We start from the raw sequence: 5,536 nt of genomic DNA, 5'->3' as shown, positions 1-5,536 counted from the left end.
AGATGAAGTCTGGCTTTTGTTCCCCAGGCTGGAGTGCAGTGGTGTGATCTCGGCTCACTGCAACCTCTGCCTCCCAGGTTCAAGCAATTCTCCTCCCTCAGCCTCCTGAGTAGCTGGGATTTACAGGCACCTGCTACCATGCCCGGCTAATTTTTGTATTTTTAGTGGAGACGGGGTTTCACCATGTTGGCCAGGCTGGTCTCAAACACCTGACCTTGGGAGTTCCACTCGTCTCGGCCTCTCAATGTGCTGGGATTACAGGTGTGAGCCACTGTGCCCAGCCCATTGACTTACTTTTTATTAATTTGTTAATTATTAATTAGAGATGAGGTCTCACCAAATTGCCCAGGCTGGTCTTGAACTCTTGGGCTCAAAGCATCCTCCCACCTCAGCCTCCCAAAGTGTTGGGATTACAGGCGTGAACCACAATACCCAAACCTTATTGGCCCACTTAAAAAAAAAAAAAAAAAAAAAAAGGATCCAGGATTGGGAAACCCTCTAATGCTGCTGTGTTCAAGTGTTTAGAGGGGAAGATACCGTTACCTGATGCTTTAGTTTGAAAATCACATCGTTTTGCATCATTTTATGGATTCTTGTTTTGCTATTGACTCACTTGAGAAGTTTTTTGAACTCTTCCTGTGTATCAAACTTTTTTAGGTTCTTTGGATGAGAAGATAAATCAAATCTCATGGAACTTAGTCATATGCAAACAAGACAGGAATGCCTGTGAGTCATCATTCTGTAATCGAAGGCTGCCTAATAGCTGGAGTAGTCCAGAGAAGCAAGAGAGGGCAAGAGAAGAGCAGTCAGAAGAGACTGCTGATGTGTCTCCTGTGTTCTTGGAGAGCCATTTCCCATGTGCCCCAAAGCCCTTCTGTATGGCAGTAGAGTATGGTGCTTGGCTCTAGAAACACCCTGTATGTGGGAAATGATGCCCATCCCACAACCTTAAGCTCAATTCAGCCAGGAGATGCGATGTTTTTAAATTGAGGCCGAGTAGGCCCATAAATTTTTTTTTTTTTTTTTTTGGTACTTTTCTGTGACGTTGAAATAGTTGACCTACCTGATTTTCTTAGGAACTGAAGAAAATTTGTAGTTACTCTTCAGTCTTATTTATCTTTTTCAGTCTCTTCCGTATATACAGAAATATGAATGGGAATGAAATGGAAGGAAGAAAAACAATCACATAGGTCGCCCTTTCTTTAGGGGAAACAAGTCAATTTGGAAAGCTCTCAGTGTTGTGCAAGTGTTTTCAGTGGCTGAAGCTGAGGAGCTCAGGTTACGCTGTGTCTCCTGTGTTGGGGGTGGGGACAGCAAGTGACACAGCATACTTACGTAACCGTGACTTCACAGGACAGGATTAAGCTGTGAATGAACCTCCCAAACCCAGGAATATGATATGAGAACATAGCCTTTGAATTTCTCTCTTAAGTTTGACTTGAAAATCAGCTTCAGAAACATCTTTATCTTAAGGTAGACTTCCATTGCTCTCAGAACATCTCTACCGTGTCCTTCTGTTATTAACTTCGTGGACATACAGCATTTTAGAATTAGGTAGGGGTTCTGAAGTCTGTGAGTGCAGCTGTGCACAGGTAAGTCACTTCACCCGCCTGGTGCTGAATTTTATTTGGGTCGTGCAGCAAGGCCAGGTTGAAACCTGGGTTTCTGGACATTGGAGCTAGCACGCAGCCTGTTTCTGGAAGCTTGGTGTTAAACTCCCTCTCCTGGCAGTTTAAATTCATTGCAAATTCTTCAGCTCCTCTTTGCTTTCCAGATTTAGTAAATAAAGTGGCATTTTCATTTTGTAGATGGGGCAAAATGAACTGGAAAGAAGAAGAGTCTGACTCAGAGAGAAGTGATTTTCCTGGGGCAGCTCAATGCCACTCTGTGTGTGCCGGGAGGTGCTGAGCCTGTTCCAAGCTCTTATCAGATTTGGCTTCTTTCTTCACTGATGGCAGAGGCCTGTACTTTTTACTCTGGCAAAGTTAGAGCCACAATCTTTCCTTTCACTTCTGAATCCTTGACCTTTCACTTACAGGATTTGGATTTGATACCCAAAACAGGACTAGAACCGTAAAGGGATGGAGTTAGAAACAGATCTCATTTAATTAGTGTCCTCAGGCTGCCGTTGGGAAGACTGAGCCAGGGAAGGGGTGGCATGAGAGGTTCAGGGTCATCCAGCTGGGGTGGCATCCCGGTGTCTCACTTCCCAGTCCAGCTCTCTGTCCATACTTTTTTTTATTTATTTGAACCATGACATTTAAAAAAGAAATCAGGTGAGAATTACGAAGAATATTATTCTTTTTCCTATGAGCGTGATGTTAACCATTCTTGTTTTCGGGAATTGCTTGTTTTGTGGAACTTCTTGTTTCTGTAAGTTGCTTAAGCTTTTAAAATTGCCCAGCTAATTAAAAATTTTTTTTTCTAGAGATGGATTTTACTGTGTTGCTCAGGCAGGTCTCAGACCCCTGGCCTCAAGTGTTCCCTCCGCCTCAGCCTTCCAAAATGCTGGGTTTATAGGTGTGAGCCACCATGCCCGGCCAAACTTGTGTGTTTTAAAAACATATTTTGTTCTTACCAGTAAAATGTGTTTGCTTTTATGAAGATATAGTACTTTTATTAGTCACATTATTATGCTTTTTGTGGTATAAAGCATTTCCATCTTGGAGGTTCATCCTTAAAATTAATTTTTTTGTTTTGAGGTGGAGTCTCTTTCTCTCTCTTGCCCAGAATGGAGTGCAGTGGCGTGATCTTGGCTCATTGTAACCTCCACCTCCCGGGTTCACTCTGTTTACCTCAGCTTCCCAAGTAGCTGGGATTACAGGCACTCGCCACCAAGCCCAGCTAATTTTTTTTTTTTTTTTGTATTTTTTGTATTTTTAATAGGGACAGGGTTTCGCCATGTTGGCCAAGCTGGTCTCAAACTCCTGACCTCAGGTGATCTGCCTGCTTTGGCCTCCCAAAGTGCTAGGATTACAGGCATGAGCCACCAAGCCTGGCCCCTTAAAATGAATTTATTTGAGGAGTTTACTTGGCCAAGATGATTCGAAGCTGTAAGCAAAGTTTTTATCTCTTTGCCACTGTATTATGTAAAATAAGCTTGCCACTATACCAAATAAGCACACTGATTTCAGTGGCTGTAACTGAAACTGATAAGTTGAAGTCTCCAGCTGTGTTGCCCAGGCTGGAGTGCAGTGGCGCAATCTTGGCTTACTGCAGCCTCCGCCTCCTGGGTTCAGTGATTCTGCCGCCTCAGCCTCCCGAGTAGCTGGGATTATAGGCACGTGCTACCACGGTGGACTAATTTTTGTATTTTTTTTTAAGTAGAGATGGGGTTTCACCATGTTGGTCGGGCTGGTCTAGAACTCCTGACCTTGTGGTCCATCTACCTTGGCCTCCCAAAGTTCTGGGATTACAGGCATGAGCCACTGAGCCTGACCAATAAGTTGATTTTCAGTTTTGGAAAAGTTTAGGATAGGTATTTACTGGTGGGAAAATGGGGAGAGGCGATTCAGGTGTCTAGGCTTCTTCTTTTTTTTCTTTTTTTTTTTTTTTGAGACAGATCTGGTTGTCTCCCAGACTAGAGGGCAATGGTGGGATCTTGGCTCACTGCAGCCTCTGGGATTGCAGGTGTGCACCACCATGCCTGGCTGATTTTTGTATTTTCTGTGGAGACGGGGCTTTGCCATGTTGCCCAGGCTGGTCTCAACCCTTGACCTCAAATGATCCACTCACTTTGGTCTCCCAAAGTGCTGGGATTACAGGCGTGAGCCACTGTGCCCGATATCTTCCATCTTTTGATTCTGTTGTGTTCATTACATGCTTTCAAGGTTGCTGGGCTTGTCTCCATCAAGCCATTAGAAGGGGAAAGAGCATGGGGGGATTGCATATAGCAGGTTCCTCTGGGCTAGGCCTAGAGTTGCACATGTCTCACACACTCCTCTCATTCCACTGGCTAGAACTCAGTCACATGATCATACTGAGCTGTAGTAGGAGCTGGGGAATATGGTGTGAATCCAGGAAGAAAAAGAGGCCAGACACAGTGGCTCATGCCTGTAATCCTAGCACTTTAGGAGGCCAAGGTTGGTGGTTCGCTGGAGCCCAGGCTAGGAAACATGGTAAAACCCCTTCTCTGAAAAAAAAAAAATTAGCTAGGTGTGGTGGTGTCTGCCTATAGTCCCAGCTACTTGGGAGGCTGAGGTGGGATGATGGCTGGAGTAGGGGAGGTCAAGGCTGCAATGAGCCGTGTGTGCATCACTGCAGTTCAACCTGGGCAACAGAGCAAGACCTGGTCTCAAAAAAAAAAAAAAAAAAAAAAAAAAGTCTTGGTGAACAGCCAGCCACCCTCTCCATATGTCTTCACTTCTATCCTGGCTTTGCTGTACTGCATTCTTGTTTCTGTGGAGAAAGCACGGTAGAGTCTGTTTCTTCACTCTTTTGGTTGAAGCTGTCTTATTGTAGCTCAAAAATCATGAATTTTTTTCCTCTTGTGAAATTAATTATACCTGTTCATTAAATAAACTTTCTAGAGACCCAAGAAAACACAAAAGATAAAAATTACCAATTGAGATAATTGTTCTGAGTCCCTGTTATAGGTCCCTTCAATTTAAGAATTTTTAAGCACTTAGAAATGATAAAATGTCCCTAATTCTTACTCTGTCCTGGCTTACAAACTCCAAACCTCTTAAGAGGGAGGAAACCACAGCCTGGCCATTTTGCCTTTTCCTCACAAAGATACACAGGGCTATCTTGAGGTGCTATCTCGAGGCTTTATTCTTTAGGCATTTTCAAAATGAACTTACACATGTTAGTCTCCACTTCTCCTTAGTAAACAGAGTCCCTATGGGGCTGGCAAACTTAGTAGTTTATTAGAATGGCTAGAGTAACATTTTAAGCTTATGATTTATTTCCTACTCAGTTACCAGGATTCTTAAATGTAGCCCAATTTTCCAGTAAAGAATACTAAGAAAAAGTGTTTGGAACTGACGCACAATAAAAACTTGCTTACTTGAAGTTTGCAGGTGATATAGATATGCGTACATGACTGGTGTTCAGCTGTTTAGGTGGACGTGCTTTCCTCTGCTTACCTGTGTTGCTGATGCTGGTCAGCAGTGGAGAAAACTGAGATTAGATGCTGCTAATCTCAGATGGGAGGATAATTTCTTAGGCGGAAGGACATTTGTTGAGTTATCACCTTCAGATTCAAGAATACAGAACCTTCTGGTTTTTCTTTAAATTGGTAAGGTTTCATCCTGACTAACATCAGAATTCCTGTTTGTGAGGTCATCATAACCTCACAGCCACATTGTTCAAAATGTCTGGCCAGCTTCTGGCAGGATATGAACTGATGCCTATCCCAATTCTACAGACACCATGAGGTACTATTTTCATATTCTAGATTGGTGTTGACTTTCTTTAACTTCCTATAGATAAAAAGTAAAGACATTGACCCTAGGCCTTCTTTATTTTGCTGAAAGAGATTGTATAATGATGAGAAAATCATTGAGAATATCCTCTGGCAGGACTTTTAAAGGCA

At 43.1% G+C, this 5,536-nt stretch overlaps 1 protein-coding gene across 23 annotated transcripts in view; it reads left to right on the top strand.

Annotated features, from left to right (window-relative positions):
- The window catches only part of CLIP1 (CAP-Gly domain containing linker protein 1), a 141,335-nt gene that overhangs the window by 18,678 nt on the left and 117,121 nt on the right, over positions 1–5,536 (top strand). The window contains exon 1 of one of the 23 annotated variants that reach the window (XM_037744206.1): positions 1,365–1,592. The exons of the other annotated variants lie outside the window; for them this stretch is intronic. The gene's annotated coding sequence lies outside the window, so the exon portion shown is untranslated. Of the gene's footprint in view, positions 1–1,364; positions 1,593–5,536 lie in introns of those variants that run through there. 23 annotated transcript variants of the gene reach the window in all.

The sequence above is a fragment of the Cebus imitator genome, unplaced genomic scaffold, assembly GCF_001604975.1.
Source record: "Cebus imitator isolate Cc_AM_T3 unplaced genomic scaffold, Cebus_imitator-1.0 Scaffold169, whole genome shotgun sequence".
Classification (NCBI taxonomy): domain Eukaryota; kingdom Metazoa; phylum Chordata; class Mammalia; order Primates; family Cebidae; genus Cebus; species Cebus imitator.
This window is presented reverse-complemented; position numbering and strand designations above follow the sequence as displayed.